Source organism: Falco peregrinus, chromosome 8 (assembly GCF_023634155.1).
Source record: "Falco peregrinus isolate bFalPer1 chromosome 8, bFalPer1.pri, whole genome shotgun sequence".
In the NCBI taxonomy this organism is placed as follows: Eukaryota; Metazoa; Chordata; class Aves; order Falconiformes; family Falconidae; genus Falco; species Falco peregrinus.
In genome coordinates, this window is record NC_073728.1 from 10588657 (window position 1) to 10608318 (window position 19662).

The window sequence follows — 19662 nt, forward strand, 5'->3', positions numbered from 1 at the left end:
TTGGAGTTAACCCTAACTAGAAATAGGTGATGTCCAACAGAAAGACAAACTTGTCCTTGTTTTGCAGCCTTGTTCCTATATGCTGGTTGATCAACACAAGACTTGAGGCTGGTCTGGTCTCACCAACCAGCTCTCCTGGCCCTCTTGCCCATGGCTGAATACTCCAGCCAAGAGGACAGGTTTAGCCCTTTTCCCACGTGAGTGCCAAAAAAAGGGAACAAACCTGCTTTGTTGTGCCTTTGATATGTTACTAACTTGGCTCAAGTAGCTAGGAAAATAGGAGTCCTTCTGGAAACCAAGACTACAACAAGGCCAGCAAGCGCCTTTCCAACAAAAGCACCCAACTGATTAAAAACATGTCTTGGATGCGTGGTTCAGAGCAGCTATTTCTTCGTTATTGTCACCCCAGCTGTATGAATGTCATGATGTTGGTCCTTGTTTGCCAGAGGTCCGTCCTCAGGGAGATGGCAATCTAACAACAGTGGTGTTTGGACCTGCAAATAAGCAGGGCCTGATCCTGGGGCAGTTTGCTGCAGATGATGGTTCCCTGGAGCACTCAGCATGTGGGAGTACATGGGAAAAGGTCTGGAAGGCTTGTAAAATCTGGGGATACCTTTAGCAGGCTTCCTACCTGAGTGGCAGGTGAAGAACCTGGTCACAAAACACTTAACCCTTATCTTTAATTTGGAGTATGTTAATTGAAGTTTATTATTCCCAGGTGTAAAGACTGGGACATCCCTAGGTGTCTTGCCAAATTCAAAATAAGCAAATAACGTGTGCCACTGACCAGCCTGGGAGGACACGATGACTCCTCTGAGCTGAGGACCTCGCAGTCAGTCTCCATCGAGTAACTCCTTGCATAGCTGTACAGCCCCACGTAGAAGTGGCTGTTTCTTCTGCCCTGTGTTATTCCCCTTAGAGAGCTGCTCCACAAATAGATATTTCTAATAGTTCTCTATTGGTTTCTAAGTTCAAACTTAACACGTTTGTGGCCATCTAGACTGACCTGCTCTTGTGCCATTAGTAACATGTCTTTTCTAGAGGAGGAGGAGAAGCCGAGTTAAACACCAGCTGATACCAGCAACTGTGATCTGTCTCACCATGACTTTCAGGACCTTCCCAGTGCCTCCAAAAAAGGGTCTTCTGATCCCTTTTGGAGTTGCCATTGTCTTTTTTTTGTAGCAGTCTCGTGCCGGTGGTCCCGAGGCAGCCTATAGATCTCTGATGAGCCATCAGAGGTTTCCCTTTCTCAGTTGCTGCCATCATCTCTTGTTGATGTAGTCCTGCTAGCAGCAGAGCTGCAAAATATATTACTTGACATTTTATGCCTTTATTGTTAACAGGTCCTTAGAACTATCTATTTCCTTCTGTTTGTGATGATCTGTGTTAATGATGATTTTCAACAAATGCTTTCAAAGAATCTCAAAGACCTGCAGCGCCAGCAACAAAAACTTCCAGGAATTAACAATCCTGGCAGCTCTCCCCAGCTTTCCCCTTTAAACTACACCTAAAAAAAAAAATAATTAAAAAACAAACACACAACAAAAAAACCCCCACCCTTAAGCTACAGTTATGACCCTAGATTTGATCATTTTTTCCTACTACAAATAAAGAAACCTGTGCAAAGTCTGCTTAAAATGCTTTTCTTGCCAAATGGATCATTCAAATGCCTTCCTTCCGTGTTTCTTATGCTTCTTTTCATTATTTTGGCCTTATCTTCATTGTTTTAGTGTTCTGAACAGGAGTCCTGCTGAGACAATAGCAAGTGGGAGCTGGCAGACAGGGTCGGGGGTGCTCTTCAAAGCGGTACAAGGCTGCCTTTCCCTGGTGAGCCAGCTCCCCTTCCCCTTGCCACAGCCAGCCGTGTATCTAACTCGTCTGAGCCTCGGGCACCGCAAGATTATCTGGCAGCCTGTGTGCAGGTATCTTCTAAAACCAAGTCTGCCTACTGATTCTTAATTGGCATTTTAATTTTTTTTTTTCCAGGCCATTGTAAAAATGGCAGAAGAAAGCTCTGGTTTGCTTTCCTATCACTGCCCCCCTCATGCCTTACCCCCTTTCTCCCCCTCTTTTTTTTAATGCTTAATGAGGTTTGGCCTTTTTGTCATTCTGCAAGATTAGAATAGTGCAGACACGCAGCTAAATCTACCAAGGGAAAGCAAAAATGCAGCGGGGTTTGCAAGGCTTTTTTGTTTTAGGTGAGGCTTTAGTGGCTAGACTGCATAAAACCACAAGTTCTTCCACCCCTGCAAGACCCCAGATCCTAAAAGAGCATTTGAAATTCACAGTCAGGCTGGTAATGTACCAACTTACATGTCTTTAAAAACAAACAAACAACAAAAAAACCCCCGAAGAAGCACAGAATGTTTGTCAGGTATTTCCATGTGCAGAAATCGCCCAGGTGAATAGCAGCTTGCACCTTTTTTTCTACAGGTGACTTTGGTGTTTCCAGGTGCAATAATGAACAAAACCAAATTGCTGTTGTGTAGGTGCTTTCCTAAAAAAGGCTTATCAGACTTCTTAGATACAACGTTGTGGAAGCCCCTCTCCTTGCTGATGCTACGATAGGCTCATGAGTTGACAGAAGCAGGAAGGCAAACCTATAGCACAGGCTAGGAGCCACGTTGAGTGCTACTTAAAAAAAAAAAAGTAGATATACCTATAGTTGATTATACTTATTTCTCCAGAGGAGGTAGCAAAGTCTTTAAAATCAGCAGCCTGGAATAATTATAGGCCATTTCTCACTCTCTTTTATATAATCCATTAAGTATATCCTAGATTTATCTTCCTATTTCTGCCATTATATATCATTTGCAGTTTCTAGTCTAAATAACTATATTTATGGGATTAGCCAGCAGACAGACTGATGAGATTTGGTATCTGGGATCTAAGCTCAGAAGCAAGGATTTCTTTTGGTCTGCCACGAATAAACCATTTTGTATTTATTTTGCATGTCTTGTTGTCTAAATGAAGCAGTGAATATGTTCTAGCTACTTTTGTTTTGTTACGGCCACCAAAACATGGGAATTACAGAAACTTTATATGGCAGCCTGACTTTTAGGAATCCTGAAATTATATCTGAGTTATTAAAGTTTAATAGCTGGGGGGGGTGGGGTGGTGAGAGTAATTATTTCCCATAACAACTTTCTCTATCAAGAATTTTGTTGTAACCCTTGATACAAAATTATTCCACTGGCATTATAAACTGCAGTGTAATGTCTTATAATGTCACCTCTTACTACCACGGAGAAACCTTTATGTTATGACTTAGATTACACATTTATAACCTACATCAAAAACGAATATGAGTATAATGAAAGCAGAGAGATGATGTGTCAAGGTGGCATTTGAGCTGAGAAATTATTATTTTTTTTAAGTATATATGTGAGAATGTGAAACAAATCGGCCACATTTTTGTCATGCCTAAAAAGGAGCCAAACTCAATTGTCTTCAGTGATGTTTTACCTCTTTTCCATCAGTAGAAATGGTGTCAGTGAACATCAGATTTGCTTTTGGCTTCACTTCTTTAATGTTTTGGGGTTGGGCTGGTTTATTTTGTACGGTTGCTGGTGATTTTTCTTATGGCATTTCTTTAGACAGGAGACAAAAAGCCCTAAGTTGGGTTTGTCCTTCCATTATCAGACTGATGGTCCTTAGTTTAGAGTCTCCCTTCACCTTTTTCTTTCCTACCTTTCCTCATCCTCCTCCCTACCAAAAAACCCACAAAGACTGGAGAGAATGCAGAGGAGAAGAGCAGCGCTATGCGCTACAGCCTCTCCTCTCCCTTTCCAGGGACTCCTCAGCATGTGACGTATCTTGGACCTATGTCAGATAATGGCGGTTGCCCCACTGTAGTGTATGTTTTTTAGTAGCTACAACACTGACCTGTGTGAATTGAGACCTTCATGCACTCACACACAAACCTGAAAAACACCACCACCTCCCCACCGCAGCCTGATCCTGCTGGGGAGGGCTGACAGCCGCGGGGCTTTCTAGAAGGTGCAGCAAACCTCTGGAAGACTCAGAGTCTCTGGCTGATCCTAGATTTACAGAGGACTAGCGCTCTCTTGCACCAGGGTATGCAGTTTTTTTGTGAGGCCATCAGCAGATGTCTGAGCTGCTTTGAATAGGAAGGTTTAACAACTGTTGGGAAGTTCTAGACATCTTTCGCATGAGATCACACCCCATGGGAAATCATCTATTGGAAACAATGTCTGGAGTACATAGTGCTTATGGGCATCTCTCTCAGCATCAGGGTTGTCCCCCTCCAAAAACAGATCTAGTTTTGGTCTGGTGACTTGTGTGAACATGGAGGTATAGAAATGGTAAACAAGTAGGCAGCCATAAATGGCAGCACTATAGTCTTTGGGCACGTTTTCAGTGAGCTGCAAACAATCCTGCTTTCCAGATGAGCTTCAGCTAGCCAGAACCAGGCCTGTAATTAATTTATTTTGGATGCATGAGAAGTGCAAGTCCTCATCTGACTTCCTCAGCTACAATGACTTAGGGAAAATGGAGCTAAAGGTGGAGCAAGCCTTGTGCATCTTACTTAATCCTGAAATATCTTCCTTGGTTGATCCAGGGAAAGGCATATCCTAGCAAATCCTTGGTGTTTTTTAATGGTAAACAGTCCTTGCTGTGGCAACTTGATAGGAAAGTTACTGGAGATATTAGATGCGTTTCTAGCCCCTCCCCCCCCCCCCCTTTTTTTTTTGTCTTTTTGCTAGCAATAACTTCACTGATAGGAAATTTCTATCATTGTCATGGTTGGAAGGGGCCTCTGGAGACCATCCAGTCCAACCCCTGCTAAAGCAGGTTATCCCAGAGCAGGTTGCACAGAGACACGTCCAGGTGGGTTTTGAATGTCTCCAGAGAAGGAGACGCCACAGCCTCTCTGGGCAGCCTGTCCCAGCGCTCTGTCACCCTCAGGGTAAAGAAGTGCTTCCTCACGTTCAGATGGAACTTCTTGTGTTGCAGTTTGCGCCCGTTGCCCCTTGTCCTGCCGCTGGGCACCGCTGAAAAGAGCCTGTCCCCATCCTCCTGCCGCTGCCCTTAAGGGATTTGTGTACAGTGATAAGATCCCTCTCAGCCTTCTCTTCTCCAGGCTGAACAGGCCCGGCTCCCTCAGCCTTTCCTCACCAGGGAGATGCCCCACTCCCCCCACCATCTCTGTAGCCTCCGCCGGCCCCTCTGCAGCAGTTCCCTGTCTCTCTGGAACTGGGAAACCCAGAACCAGACACGGCGCTCAGCACCGCAGTATTTCAGTGTCGTACCTCTGAAATAAAGTCTAGCCAGGCATGGGTAGGATGGCAGCAAAAAGGGTTTCCTATGAAACGTTTGCTGTTGGATAAGTTGTTGTTTAATGCAATGCAGGAATGTGTCAGATGTAATCAGCGGTGGACAGAAGAATGTGAAACATGAAATCTTTATTTGTTACCTGTTTATTCTGATGTCAAAATGCTTCTCCTGAACTTTCTTTTAGTTTTCACTTTGTTCTTCTTTTTCTTTTAACCTTAAGTATATGATGTTGCACTGAAGAATTTATAAGGTAGAGAGAAGTAGGATTATCTGTATTAAATTTCAGCTTTATTAGAAATTATTTAGTATTTTTGAATTAGACTTTTTTTGTGGACTTTTTTTCCCTTGGGTCTTTGATTTATCCTTAAAGGTTATATTCCTGGGCTGGAGACTTAATTTTTGATTTCTGGACAACCAGACCCATATGGGAGCTGAATTGTTTTAAGGGCATCAAAACACATCACCTTCAAGTTCTTCAGACTCAGAGCAGCTTCTGTCTCTAACAGTCAGCTACAGCTTGAATTGCTTGCTTTTTTTTTTTTTTTTTTTTTAATAGCAGCATTCATATTATAGCAAGGTAGTTTGCCTCGCCAAAAAATTTCCTAATGCCCATCAGCAGAGACAAGTTTCTGACACGTGATGGTTCTGCTGATCGTATTTCAAGTGACCCTTGTAATTGGTGAGCATCGACTGGCAGTGAAGTTTCAACATTAAACTTTAACTTCTCTCATTTGGGGTCTTAATTGTGCTTTGAAATGTTTGATGGCTTGGCTGACCTTTTTCTGGGTTAGCTGAAGAGTGAGATTTGTCTGCCAGGAGAGAAGCTGCTGAGGAAACCTTGGAGCATAGCGCTTTATTGGTTTCAATTAGACAGCACGGTCTGGTATCACTCGGTTTGAAAATGCCTCTGAGATTTTTATGGGTTTTGAATGGAGCCATAGGAAAAAATGACACTGGGATGCCAAGAATTTTACAAAGAGTAGGCAATGAGTATAAGTTGAATAACTTCTTACATTAAATGCAGGCTTTGGATGCTGTTAATCCCTTTTCGTACTTCTAAAGCATTTCTAAACCTTTCTTTTCCTGCGGGAAATCTCCCAGGGGTGTGGTGAATTTCCCCGGCTGGTGGGCAAGTCCATCATTGCCATCTACTGCAGACTGCTGCCCTGCTGCCACGGGGACAGGCACCCTGGCTCCCAGCACCAGGCAAGGGCACCCCAGATGGGACTGGGTTGAGACCTTTGCCAAAAAGCCTTACGGTTTGCAAAACCCTCTTTCTATATCCTGAAGCTCTTTTGGAGACCTGTGGTTTTCTCCAAAACTAGCAATTTTTTTTTCCTTTGGTCCAATTCACCCCTACATAGAGAGCCATAGGATGCACACCAAGAATGCAGGTGTTGTGTGTGTGTGTGTAGGCTTTTTCCTGACCTTACAAACGTTCTTGGTTTCCATGCTGGCCTTATGGCTCTGTGCTGACATTTGTTCTGCCAGTCCCGATGGAGGTCAGTGCCAGCACCACGTCCCGAACCACACTGTGGGGATGTGGCCCCTCACCACTGTGCAATTAGTCTGAGAGCCACAAGATGCCAGAAGCCTTGCCTGGCTGTGTCTGTGCAGGAGGCAAAGGGCAATATCAAACGCTGAGTGTAAGTAGCGGGGCAGGCAGCTAAATTCATCCTGAGGGATGAGCTGGGGCAATGTGAGTAATGAGAGGGGCTCATCTGAGAGGGCTGCAGCGCCTGCATGTCACCAGGGGCCAGGAGACAAAACATCCCTTGGGATGCTGCTCTTCAAACCTCTGTTCCTGAAGGCAAAAGGGAATTTGTTGCCTGAAAATAAAACTTCTGAAGTTCTGCAGTAAGGACGCATGGACTCATCCCACACTAGCTGCATCCCAGCCTGCAGGTAGTGCCCATATGCCTGGTGAAATTGAGACCTCTTGTTAGCAGGACCCATGGGCTCTGGATCAGACCCCAGGGTGGGAGGATAGAGTGAAAAGAAGGAGAAAGGCTGGCTTCTTTCTAGTTCCCAGGAGAAGGAAAAACTCTGTGATGCTGGGAATGACATTTGCAGCCGGGGATGTGGCACATTTTGGCAGACATGATGAAATCACCTTGATGCTGGCATCTTAGCTGGGGCTCCCCAACAGTCCCACTCTTGGCAGAACATGCCTGTGGATTTAGAAGTCCTATCCCTTTGGCCGATACCTTGTTAAATATTGGCCTTCTGCAAAAGTATTTTATCTTGAATTTATAATCCCAGAGCACTGCAAAAGGAATACTAAGATGAATACAGTTGTTTACTTCAGAATACAGTCGTTCATCCTTCAGAGCATTGGGTTCACCCCAGCCACTGAATAATTGCACCTGCAAAATAGTTTTTATTGAAAGAAACAAGACGAGAGGACTCTGCTCTGCAGCCATCAGAGATCAAGATCGGTTGCCTCTGTAAAACCATTTCAAGGCTCTTGGCCTGAGACTGCATCATTAGCTTATGTCGATGACTAATTTGTGAAGTATGTATTCAGTAATGAACTATTTATTGTATGTAGTTTAGTCCATAATCTATTCATTTTCTATTGCCAGCACACCTTACAGTAGTGGGTTGCAGCTAATACTGACCAAAAACTGCCCTGTGCAGAAACACTCTGACTTCTTCGCTTGCCATTTACTTTCTTATTGGGAATAAGTCCAGGGGAGTTTTGTCTCTTGGCAAAACCCTGCCAGTTATTTTTTCCCTGCTCTAGCAGGCCTTGGTCCTCAGCTCACTGGTGATGCTCCTTTGCGATTGTGGTTTAAGCACCATCCAGTCAGAGCCACTGTGGAGAAGGGCAGTAACGGCGGCTGATGAGCAGAGGAGCGTGGAGCCGTAGGGGACAAGTCTGCATCCAGAAGGTAAAAACTGAGGTTCAGTTTTTCAGTGAGTTTCACAGATCCGAAAAAACTGGAGAGACTGAAACATGATTGTGGCTGGCTTAATGTTAAGCTGGCAGCATCCAAGTATAGCTCACACTTGGACCTGCCTGTTTTATTTCCAGCTCAGGAGTGTGACCTGTGCAACAGAGATGGCTGTATAGTCAATTTTTAATAGCATCTTGCATTGGGTTTTTGTTTGCGTTTTTTTTTGGTAGCAGCTGCCCAGGGACTTCTCTGCCTGAAAAGTGAATCCAAATGCTTAGGAGAGGTGCAGGACTGGAGCTCAAGGGGCACAGCTACGTGCCAGGGGTGCAAGCATTTGATTTCCAGCATGTGTAAACTGTGGGCACCATTGATATGCTTGGGGCAAAGTCATGTGCACAAGCTGGCAGGAATGAGACTGAGCAGAAAAGCAACTTCCCAGCCCTCTTTGGCAAAGCTGAAGTAGTGTTTAGAGCCCGTGGTCGGTGCTGGGGGAAGGATGCACAATGCCACAGGGGTCTCTTAACCCTTCTTAGTGCCACGGTGGAGGGGTAGAGAGACCATACTGCATATTTTATTTTTTTTTTTCCATCTTATCTGTGTCCGCTGGCCCACCCTAAGCCATCCTTCAGGCACCTGGGGCAGCACCCAGCTTGGCTTTCCCAGGCATCACAGCAGCAAATCCTGCTGCCTTGTTGTCTATTGAGGACACCTGCTCTGGGCAAACATCTCCTTTACCTGGACTTAGTGCTGCCTTGACGTTACCAAGGGAAATTTTTCCACGTTAAGAAAGAAAGCTGTCTCTTTCCAGTTTGCAGGACAAGATCAAGGCAAGGAGAACGCGTGTCAGCAGCAGCCCCTGCAGAGATGTGCTCTTCCATGTTTATGTTTTTTTCGTGAGGGTGTATGTGCGGGGGGAAGGCGGCATCACTCAGGCCAGCATGGAAGCAGGGCATTGCACCTCACCAGGCACTGGTGGCTCGTCTCTCCCTTTGGTTTCAGTTCCCCCTGTGTCGGTGATGAGCTGCTGCGGAGCAGGGATAGGGCGCACCCACCGCGCCTCCAGCCTGGGGAGCGGGTGAGGGATGCGGGCGGCTGGATCCCTGCCGCGCACTGTCCCGGAGAAAACGGGTGCACCCTCGGCGATGCTAGAGCTGTAAGGGGGTGTAACCACGGGATTTTAGGCCGGGGTTGCCTGTGTGCCCCCGTAAATGTTGTGTTTCGGCGGCAGAGGAGCCGTGAGAGGGCAGTGTTGTACTGCAGGAGCAGACGCTGCGGTAGCTGGGGGAAGCAGCGCTCCCGACTGTATTTTTGTGGTGTCAGGCTGTGCTGCGTTGCAACAGACTCCCTGTTGCAAAATTAAATTTTGCATTTAAAGAATTTAAAGATGTAAGTAAATCCTTTTTTATTTCCCCTTTTTTTTCCCTCTTTTTTTTTTGTTGGTTTTTTTTTTCTCCCCGAGGGGGTGCCTAGTGCTTCCAGCAATGCTTACTGAGCATCCGAGGGCTGGAGGGTTCCTCAGCTGAACATCCTCAGAATCAGTGGCTCACGGATGGACAGGTGCCCCAGCCAAGATGCCCACGATGCTCTGCCACATCCCGTGTGCTCCTGAGCTGGCAGTCAGCCAAACCTCAGCATCACGGGCACCTCTGCTGTGTGCCCTCTGGGGTGACCCTTCTGTGGTCAAGCCCTGGCAGAAGTGGTTACACCACAGGTTTTCATTGGTTTAAAAAGAAGAAAAAGCCTCATTGGCGACAGCAATTTAAACAGGTGAAAACATGCCATATTATTTTGCTTTGTGCAGTGCAAAGCTGCCAGTTCCCCTGCACTGCCTTGTTTTATCTCATTTTTCACATGCTAAGTGATTGCAAATTATCTTCTCTTGTTTGCTTTCATTTCCTGGAACCAAAAACTTTCAATAGGTGCAAACTGTTGCACCTGAGCTCCTGTGGTAGTTGAGCTGCCTTCACCTTTATCTGATGCTGTAGGACAGATACACTTCATTCTACAGCAGAGCACTCACAGATAATTACTTTTCTTTCATGAAAATTTACTTATCGGTATAAATGGCATCTCAAGATGGAAAACAGGAGTTTAGGTACTTCATCTTCCTTTCACAACAATGAGGAGATGATGATTTTTTTTCTGCTATGGTAGCAAAGCCACCAGCTCATTTTTGATTCCTGCTCTGTATGACAAGAACATTAACGGTGGGAGGGACAGACAAAGTTTTGAGGGCCCAAGTCTGCACCTTGCAGTTCATGAAGGGATGTCTACCAAGTGGGGTGGAAGGACAGGTCTTGCCAAGGCAAACAGGATGATCATCTCTTCATGTTCACACAGACTAAGTGGGCCCTTAATGTTCAAGCCAACCTCTTATTTCACTGCAGTTGTCTGCATTGTGGAGGCTTTCCTTAGTATGTCAAAAACCTGAAGGACTAAACAGCCCCAGCAATGACTGGAACAGGAGTTATTCCTTATCTAAAGCATAGCCAACTGTAGGCCACCTTTTCTGCAGGTGGCCTTGTCAAGCTAAGCAAAGTGAATGACAAACATAAGATAACTCTTATTCCTGCCGTGGGCTCCCTTAGGTTGAAGTTTTGAGAGGATAAGGATTATCTCTGGGGCTGTATCTTGTTTTTGAGTTGATTGATGCACTGCAGGCTCTGCTTCCTTCGCACCCTCTGGTCCCTTAGCCGCGGGAGATGTGTGTGAACAATAAAACCAATCAGCATCAGCCCCATGTCATTTAAGAGAACTCCTCTACAAAGGCAGTGACATTTGCAACATCACCTTTCCGTGAGGTGGCTCTTGTGCCCTGGAAAGCTGGAAGCATGTCCAGTCCTTGAAGGCTCCCCAAGCCTTGCTCCTGCAAGGAAGCCCAGTGCCAATAGTCATGGAAAACTAAAATGAGGCCTTGTAAACACCGGGAAGCTGCTCTGAAAAGAGTCCCTTTCAGCACCGTTTTACAGCAGTCCGACTTGCTGGCAGGTACAGTTTGTTTTACCTGGTCTCTGATGCAGAGGGAAGGAAAGCTTGGTCGCTTCAATCTTAAGTAAGTCTAGTACACATTTGAGAAGAAAGTGGTCCACCTGTTCTGCATAGTCAACAAAAAACCCCAAACAAACATCCACCCCAAAACATGATGGAGGGAATATCTCCCTGACTACCTGTGTCAGTGATGCTAAACTGCCATTTCAGCAGGAGAGGGGCTCAACCCTAGGCAGGTTTTCCAGGATATTTAAAAGAAAGACAGTGGTATCAGACATGGTGCTTGCTCCATGTACTTGTAGCTTTGTTAAGCATGGAGATCAACAGACGTGGATATATAACATTTTCCTTTATGCCTGAGCCTGCGAAGAGGGGATGGGTTCATTTAATGATTCTCTATTTTTATTGAAATCCATCTTTGTTAGTTATCTTGGGGTTTACAGTGACTAATACCTTTCCATAACACGTCTTTCTGTCAACAGAGACAACCATGTTTACAGGGCAACATTTTTCACCTGCTTGTCAAGCGTGTCAAGCACCAACAAAACGCACAATCTCCTTCTGAATCCCACAGCTAATCACTCATTTATTTAAACATGGTGTGGTGTCAGGAACATTACTGGAGATCGGTTGACACAGCCATGCTTCTGCGTACCTATGGAGAGATGGGATTTGCAGACCATCTACCAGAGAGGTGCCACCAGTTAAGAGGGAAATCATTTTTGGCACTGTTGGTGTTTTTTTTGGGGGGGTGGGTTGGTTTGTTGGTTTGTTTTGGTTTTTGTGTTTTGGTTTTGTTTGGTTTTTTTTTTTTTGGGGGGGGGGGGTTGGTTTTTCTTGCAGCTAACTGTAGATATACTTTAAAAAATGACTGGAGGAGCTAGCTGGTTATTAACAAGTTGGTTTCATGTTGACAATGGCACTTTTTGCCATAGTGGGAGGTGTAATCTATTTAATGTCCCACAGCAGAACAGCCTTTCAATTCCCATCTCTCATACGCAGTGGAGGCAAAGGTTCTCCCAGATATTGCAAGCCTCATGTTTCATTTCCGAGGGAGGTTCGTTTATCATGAAGGAGGAAAAGCAGATCAGTCGATCCACAGAAGGGAAAAAGTATGCTAGGGGATAAGTCACGAGAATTAAGATGGGCAGACAGATTTCTACAACTCACATACGTAAAAATCTGTGCCTGGTAGACTTTAGCTGTGTTAAAAGTCTCCCCGTTTCTGCTGTATTTCTCCAACCCACATAAATATTTCTGTCCATTGGAAAAGAAGGAAATTTCATTTTTCATAAAAGCTCTACAGTGATCCCGTTATTAAAAACAGAGGGAAAAGATATATTGGCAAGCCAAAGCAGTTGCAGCCAACATAGTTGTTCTCAATAGTCCAGTGAATCACTACATCTGAACAGCCTTTCATTTCTCCCTGTGGTTCAGACTAAATTGTTTATTAGAACTTTTGTGCATTACTTTAAAAAAAAAAAGAAAAAGGAAATGGTAGCTCTTAATTTTAAACACTGCCATAGTAAAAATTCAGATTATTCAAATTTATCAAGTGTATTTTGTAAGCCTGTAACCACAGCTTTTCTTTTTTTTTCTCAATACCTCAAGATATTCACTGGCTTTTCCATCTAATTCATAGTCAGAAATAAGCAGGCTGTTTACAAGACGTTGCTACGGGGAGGAAAAATATTATAAAAATGAAAACTTGAATCAGAATTGTAATGAAAGGCCTAAATGAAAGGTAAACATCAGCTTAATGTAATTCTTAAAATGTAATTCTTGAAAAGTAATGCGTAATAGCTGCAAAGGGGATCTGTACTTCACCACCATAGAGGTGTGGAAGAGAAGCATAGCTATATGCGTATATAACTATACACATAGCTATAATACACATAAGAGCTGCCAGAACAGAAAAGCACAAATATTTGAGATATTTCACTATTTTTAAATCACAAAGGAAGTGAACTTTTTTTTCAGGAAATTGACAATTTCAAAATAAAAGGAGGCTGGCTGAAAGCATACTAGAGCTCTACAGGGATTTCTTGTGCCATTTCAAGGGAGGATTCGCTGTGTTCTTGAATGTGCAAATATTGTTTGGGGCTTGTTTTGCTTTTGTGTGGTGTTTTTTTTGGGTTTTTGTTTTTGTTTTGTTTTGTTTTTTTTTAACTCAGATGCTTGGCAAGCAAATTGAACCCTACAAACATAATTAGCCAGGGGCTGAACATTTAATCTTGAATTCTGAGTCTTCATTAAGACTTAATTTAAACCTTAGGAGGGAAGCATGCAACCATTCCCTGCTTGTAGGGATGGGTGCAATTTGTGGCAGGTTTTTACAGCAGAAGAGGGAAACTACTCAAATGAAGGAAGCTCCAAAAAACTGCTCTGAGGGCAGTAGGTGGTCAGGGGGTTGTATCATGGATAGTGGGACAACATCTGGGCTTGATCCACCCTTGTGCAATCAAAGCAGGCTGGTTAGGGAATGAAGAGGGTCGTATGGGAGGGCAGGGGGGCTTGATGGAGCGAAAGGCAAGGGGTCTCCCTTACTGCAAGGGTTACTCCAAATTGGATCGGGTGTTCTGGAGTTGTCTGGGTTTTTTTCCTTGGGTGATCTTTCAACAACAGCATTGTTAGTTTTACCTAAAAAAGGAAGAAAAAGTGAAAATCTCTGAATTTCAATCATTTTTAGTCTATCTATTGAGATAAAATAAACGGCTACTGTGGAACTTGAGATAGATTTCTAAACTAGAGATGGTAGGGGAAAAAAAACTGCAGGGAGAAAAATTAATTAAAGCAGGAGCTTACATTTCCTTCTGCATGCTTTTCTACAAGCTGGGAAGTTGTGGAGAAACATGGAGGGGCTGTGATTTCTCCTACGCCTTCCTTTCACGTTTTTCAGTGATGAGAGGCATCAAGTGACATCTCTCTGAGAAACATGCCAGACCCTCTGCACATGCCATAAAGCCCCAAAAGCAGAAGAATTAATTCCTGTAACTGTTCATGCCAAATCTGTTCTCCTGTTTGGTGTTGTCAGGGTGGTGGGACCTTTGTCATAACTTGAAGTAGCACCCTTTTTTTTTTTTTTTTTTTCTTTTTTCCCCTGACTGCCAAATGTCCACAGAAGCAGTAACAGAAGTTAAAATAAATAAGAAAATAAGTAAGAAAATTGAATTAAATTTCTATAGTACCTAATACTTGGTGGAACTGTTTTTCTAGTGTGTACTCTAAAAGAAAGAAAAAGCAGTGCAAGAAGAGAGCATTCACCTCGCAAATGGCTGGATTCCAGGAAAGAGAGAGAGAAAAAAAAAAAAAAAAGGGGCAAAAAAGGGAAAATTCAGGCAGAGATTTGCACGGCTGCCTGCAGACAAGGCAACCCGCTGGCCTGCTGCCTGCTCCTGCCCTGCCAGCGGAAGTTTTGCCCTTGCCTTGGCAGCGGCACCCTGAAATCCCGCTCGGCTTTGTGCTGTGGTTCCCGGGGGGCTCCGGCCCCGAGGGCAGGCGGCTGGGGGGGCCCTGCATATGCAAGCACCCACGTGTGAGCCGCCTGCCAAGCAGTGCCTGCAGCCCCAGGTACCACTGCAGCATCGGTCAGCACCACCCCATTGCCTCCATTTTTGCCAGTTTGATGAGGACGGGCGTTTTGAACAGCCAAGTTTATAACAAGCCGGGATTTAAATCCTCTTTGGTGCAGTTTGTGAAGTTACTGAGTGCTTCCGCTCACATTGGCAACTTTGTGACTCCTACAGCTATATGGAAAATTAAGAACGAATAGAATTATTTAACACAGGAACAACAACCTGAAAGGATCCGACTGGTGCAGTCGCTCCTGCAAATAAACTCAGCATGAGCCTGTGCCCAGCTGCTTGTAAGCAAATGGGTGAGTCCCCTGCAAGCCACTGATCATCTTGTCCTGGGCATGTTAATGACAGAGCTTGTAAATGGTGATTTTTGGAAGGGGATTTTGGTAACTATTTGTAAGCTATTTGGATACTTGTAAGCTATTTGGATAATAAAGCCATCATAGTCCTGGGAGTGCCCCTCTCCTCAAGCACAATGGGAAACTCTTCTGGGCAGGATTGCTATAGAAACAACGAACTGTCAGGCAAACGGGACCATCCGGCAAAGTGTGCCAGACCGGGGATGTGTGCTCATCATGCGGTGCTGTTAATTTTCTCTATTTTTGCTAAGTAGAGCTCGCATCGGCGATAGAAATGTAAAGAGGCAGGTGAGCTGGAGTGTCTATTATTTATAGACACATTCTGTGCTGTATAAATGAATTTTTCATGGGAAAACTTTGTACAAAAAGAAGCGTCAGAAGCCGCTTCATAAACAAGCATGACTGGGAGCTTCAGACATGCTTCAAGGAGAGGGTGGATACCCTTTAGTCCCCCTCAAAATCTTCCAGATGTGATCCTGAACGTGTTGAAAACAGTGGGGCGTTTTGACCCCAGAGGAGAAATCCCAGCCCCGTTATTGTCAGCCTGTAATCACCAGGCTCGCAAAATGCTGAACCACAGGTTGTATTGCCTTCAGTTGTTTTGCAAAATCGAGTCCTCCGCCAGCAAACGCAAAAGTTATTAGTAGGTTGGTATGCTTGTATCGTATGGCTTGAAGTAATGTAACAGGACCGGACTGAAGTCTGATCATACCAGAAGAAACTCTTCAGGTATCAAGCAAGTGATGTTTATTTTGTCTTCACTGCACTCTGCTCAACGCCAGTTGGGAAGAGGCTCTTTTATTTTTTAAAAGAGGGAAGACATGAAATATGGCAGGAAATCATTGAGCTGTGAGGAGCCGGCTGCAGATGTGAGACCTACCACCAGGATCATGAAGAAGGTAGGGGAGAGGTGGGGAAGAAGGATGAATGAGAGCGGTCTAGGCAAGAGGATGTCATATTTGAATGTCATATATGACTCTGGTAGGAGGAAAACACAAACACACATCCCTTTTGCATGTGGATGAGGAAAAAAAAAAAAAAAGGCTGCATCTTCTACTGGATTGAGAACCACAGCGCTTTAAGAGAAGGAGCTGTGCAATACAAGTAAGGCCCTTGGAAAGGCAAGTTACCAAGGAGATTGGTTCATACAGGAGGACCACACAAAAAAAAAAATTTAAAAAAATTGCCCTAATTCAGAGAGGACCTTGTAGACCTGTTTTCGGTCTCCTTAAATTGAGAGTATATGTAATCCTTTTGCTATGAATGAAATATAAACACTGCTAAAAACAAAGCATGTTCTAAAATCTTTCTTGAGATCAGGCCTTAGTTCCAGAAAATACAGTTAGGAAGTCTGTGTTGTATTGGCTACCTATTACCTCTGAAATTCCATATTTATAACACAGGTTTTCTATTATCTAATTGTCTGGCCTCTTTCAGGTTCCCAGAATACACTTCCTTGTGCTCCAGGGGAATTTTTGTTACTCTCCAAACAATAATTCTGAAGAAAAAGAAAAGGGGAAAAAAAAAAAGACAAACTAGCGCATTGCACCAGCCTACAATGGACCCACTGTTGATGCCAGATTAAGTGCCCCCGGTGAATAGCTGAGCTCACATCTCACAGCCCGCTTGGAGCTCCATGCTGCTCTGCCTCTGGGGTTATGATATCATCTCTGAAGTCCAGCAAACACAGCTGAGCTCCACACTGCTCTCATTGTAGGTCTCACTTCTCTAAACATGGAGCTGAAGATCTCAGCCAAGTGGCAGAGAGCATCTTCTCTGCGGGAGATGGAGGAGGTGAGGGTGCCTCCGTGCCACTCTTTCTCTCCCCAGAGACGGTCACCACTGTTACCCATGAAGGCAATGTACTTCCAAAGTGCTGCTCTCGTGGGTGCATGCCTATAGAGCCTGTATTTACTGTCCTGCTTGCCCATGCATGAAGGGAAAAGCCTGCACCTATAAAAAACTCTCCATAATGAACTGTCTTGACATCAGTTTGAGGTGGGCTAGCTGGCATTTGCAAAGGTCCTGGCTGTCCAGAGGTGAGAAGCCATCTTCCTCTTGCAAAAGCTTTCTTCTTGCAGGAGCTTTTGGGTGCTCATCACGTGTAAGTAAGGCTGTGCTGGTGAACGAGGGGGTACCTGCATGAATATTTATCTCATGCAATATGTTTGCATTTGTTTCAGGGCTTGCAACCCTTTGCTGTCCCACTCTGTACAGAGATGCTCACTGCCAGCTTCACGCGCTCCAGCACGTGTTGCCTAATGACCAGAGCTTCTCGTTCAGTGTGGCTGACAAGGAGCATCTCTGTCACCACAGCTGACGTGCGCTGGCTTTGTTAAATGACAGAAGATGCTGCTGTGCAAGGCACAAGCTCTCCCATGCTGTCAGCCAAACAATTTACCACTGTGATGTATATATCCTTCTCTAGCCCAGCAAGCAGAAGGAACCCGGAGTCTGTTATATGTGTGCTGGCTTGGCCAGCTCTGTCCCACTTGACATCGCAAGGAGTGGTGAAGATAAAGTGATGCACTGACCTAATGACTTACATGTATGATTCAAACTTACTTTGTGAAGTATCAGGAGGTGCTTTGCACTCTCAGACTGCCTGCTGAGGTTTAGCCCAGTGTGGCATTTTTTGCTTTGCCACATTGCAGCTTCTACAGCCCTCCTGCCTCTGCACCATCCCGGGTATAAGCAGACCCAGGAGTTTGGAAAGCACATTTGTGGCCACAAAATGCAGTGTTTTCGGCAAATCAGATGCTCATCAGTGGCTGCAAACATAACCAAAGAGTTGGAGGAGGAGAGGAGAAAACCACACTTGATCCCACAGAAACCACAGACCCAGTTTCACACAGAAGGCAATTAGCCAGGCACTCGTTTGGTTAGGGTGGCTGCGCTACTTTGTAAAACGTGACCTTTTAATGAGCTTGGGTTTAGATCTGGGCGTTGGGTCCGAGTTTCTGCCAGTCTGCACTGCCAAAGGGAAAACACCAGTGATAAATTTTCATCAGGCAAAGGGAGCAGGGGTGAAGCAGCCATTGAAACCAAGTGCACGTCCAAGTCCTGCTCTGTATGATGGGATCATACGCTCGACCCCACGCCACCATGTTCAACCTCCCTCCCAAAGCTATCAGGATGCTGTGGCATCCTTGGATTGGCAGCGCTGACTCAGGCAAATGGTCCCGTGGCTGTTCCCTGGCACTGCTCTCCCCCCGATATTTCACAACTAGATATAAAAATCCCTGAGTTAGACATTTGTGGCTGCGCTCCCTGCAAGGGGAAGCAGTAAAAGGCTGATTTATGCTCTGAACCACAAAAGCCTTTTATTGCTTCTACTTTTTTTTTTAATGTAACTGTCTTGCCCTTAAATGTCTAATCCCTTTCTAACAGCCTCGTGGAAGTGGCAGGGCTCTCCATGGGTTAAAGGTGCTGTTTTTCAAGGGGACCAAGATGTTCATCAGCTTCCCAGATCCCCCCTTGCCCTGGCACAGGCACTCCTCCTCCTCTCAGAGAGGGAAGGAGGGCAGCAGCAAGCTGCCTGCTGCCGATGTGGTCCAGCACTCTCTCCCAGCCCTCAGCTTTCTAGGGTTGTTGGAGGGTTATTCCTTCGCTTGGAGTATTCCCTGACAGTCACGGGAACTGCTGCTCCTCTGGAGGAGGAAAAAACCCCAGGCGGCTCTAACTGAAACAGGGATTTAGGAGTTTGACTCCAGGCATATACATTTAAAGATATTGCCCAATTATTTCTTCATTTTTATTAATTACCATTAGTCATTTATGACCCCTTTTTAATTGAACCTCTCAAGAAAAATATTACTTTAGGAAAAAAATAAAAAAGTAATTTCATGAACAATTAGCAAAAGGTAGAGCTGTGCCATGAAAGAGAAGTACTTGTGGGGGGAAGAAATGTTTCAAATGCACCGGGGCATGTGAGTTGTCAGACGGATGGCAAGCCAGCCGAGATCCTAACGAAACGGTGATGCTGGAGAGGGGCGAGTCAGGCAGGGGAAAGTATGCAGTGTGGCATCGCTGGGTTCATCACCAGGCATGCTGTTAATTGCTGGCTTTATTAATTATGTGGAAGCAATGGGAAATGTGTTAATTACAACGGAAAAACAAGACTATGCTGGAAGAGCTGAAACCAGTGGCGAGAGCAGAGGAGCGAGCAGCAAGAGATGCAGGGAAGCTGCAGGGAGAGCTGAGGGGTGTAACAGAGAGATTTCATTTGACTTGGGCTTTGGGGTCTTTTCTGTGGTTTTCCCCCAATAAAAGAGCACCGATAGAATTTGTGGACGCAGAGGCAGCCCAGGAGAGGTCAGAGAGCAGGGCCTGGTTTGAAGCTGGCACCCACGGGAAGCCTTCCTGCCACCCTCAGGGGAGGGATGGAGCCTTGCCTGTGGTGTCAGACAGGCAGGGTCTCTGCAGAACAAAATCGATCAGCTCAGGGCGGGGCGGGGGGAGCAGCTGATTTCAGTAGCCCTGCCTGCCCCTGAATTTCATAGCGGAGCATAATCTGGTATGTTTAAAAGAAAACTGTAG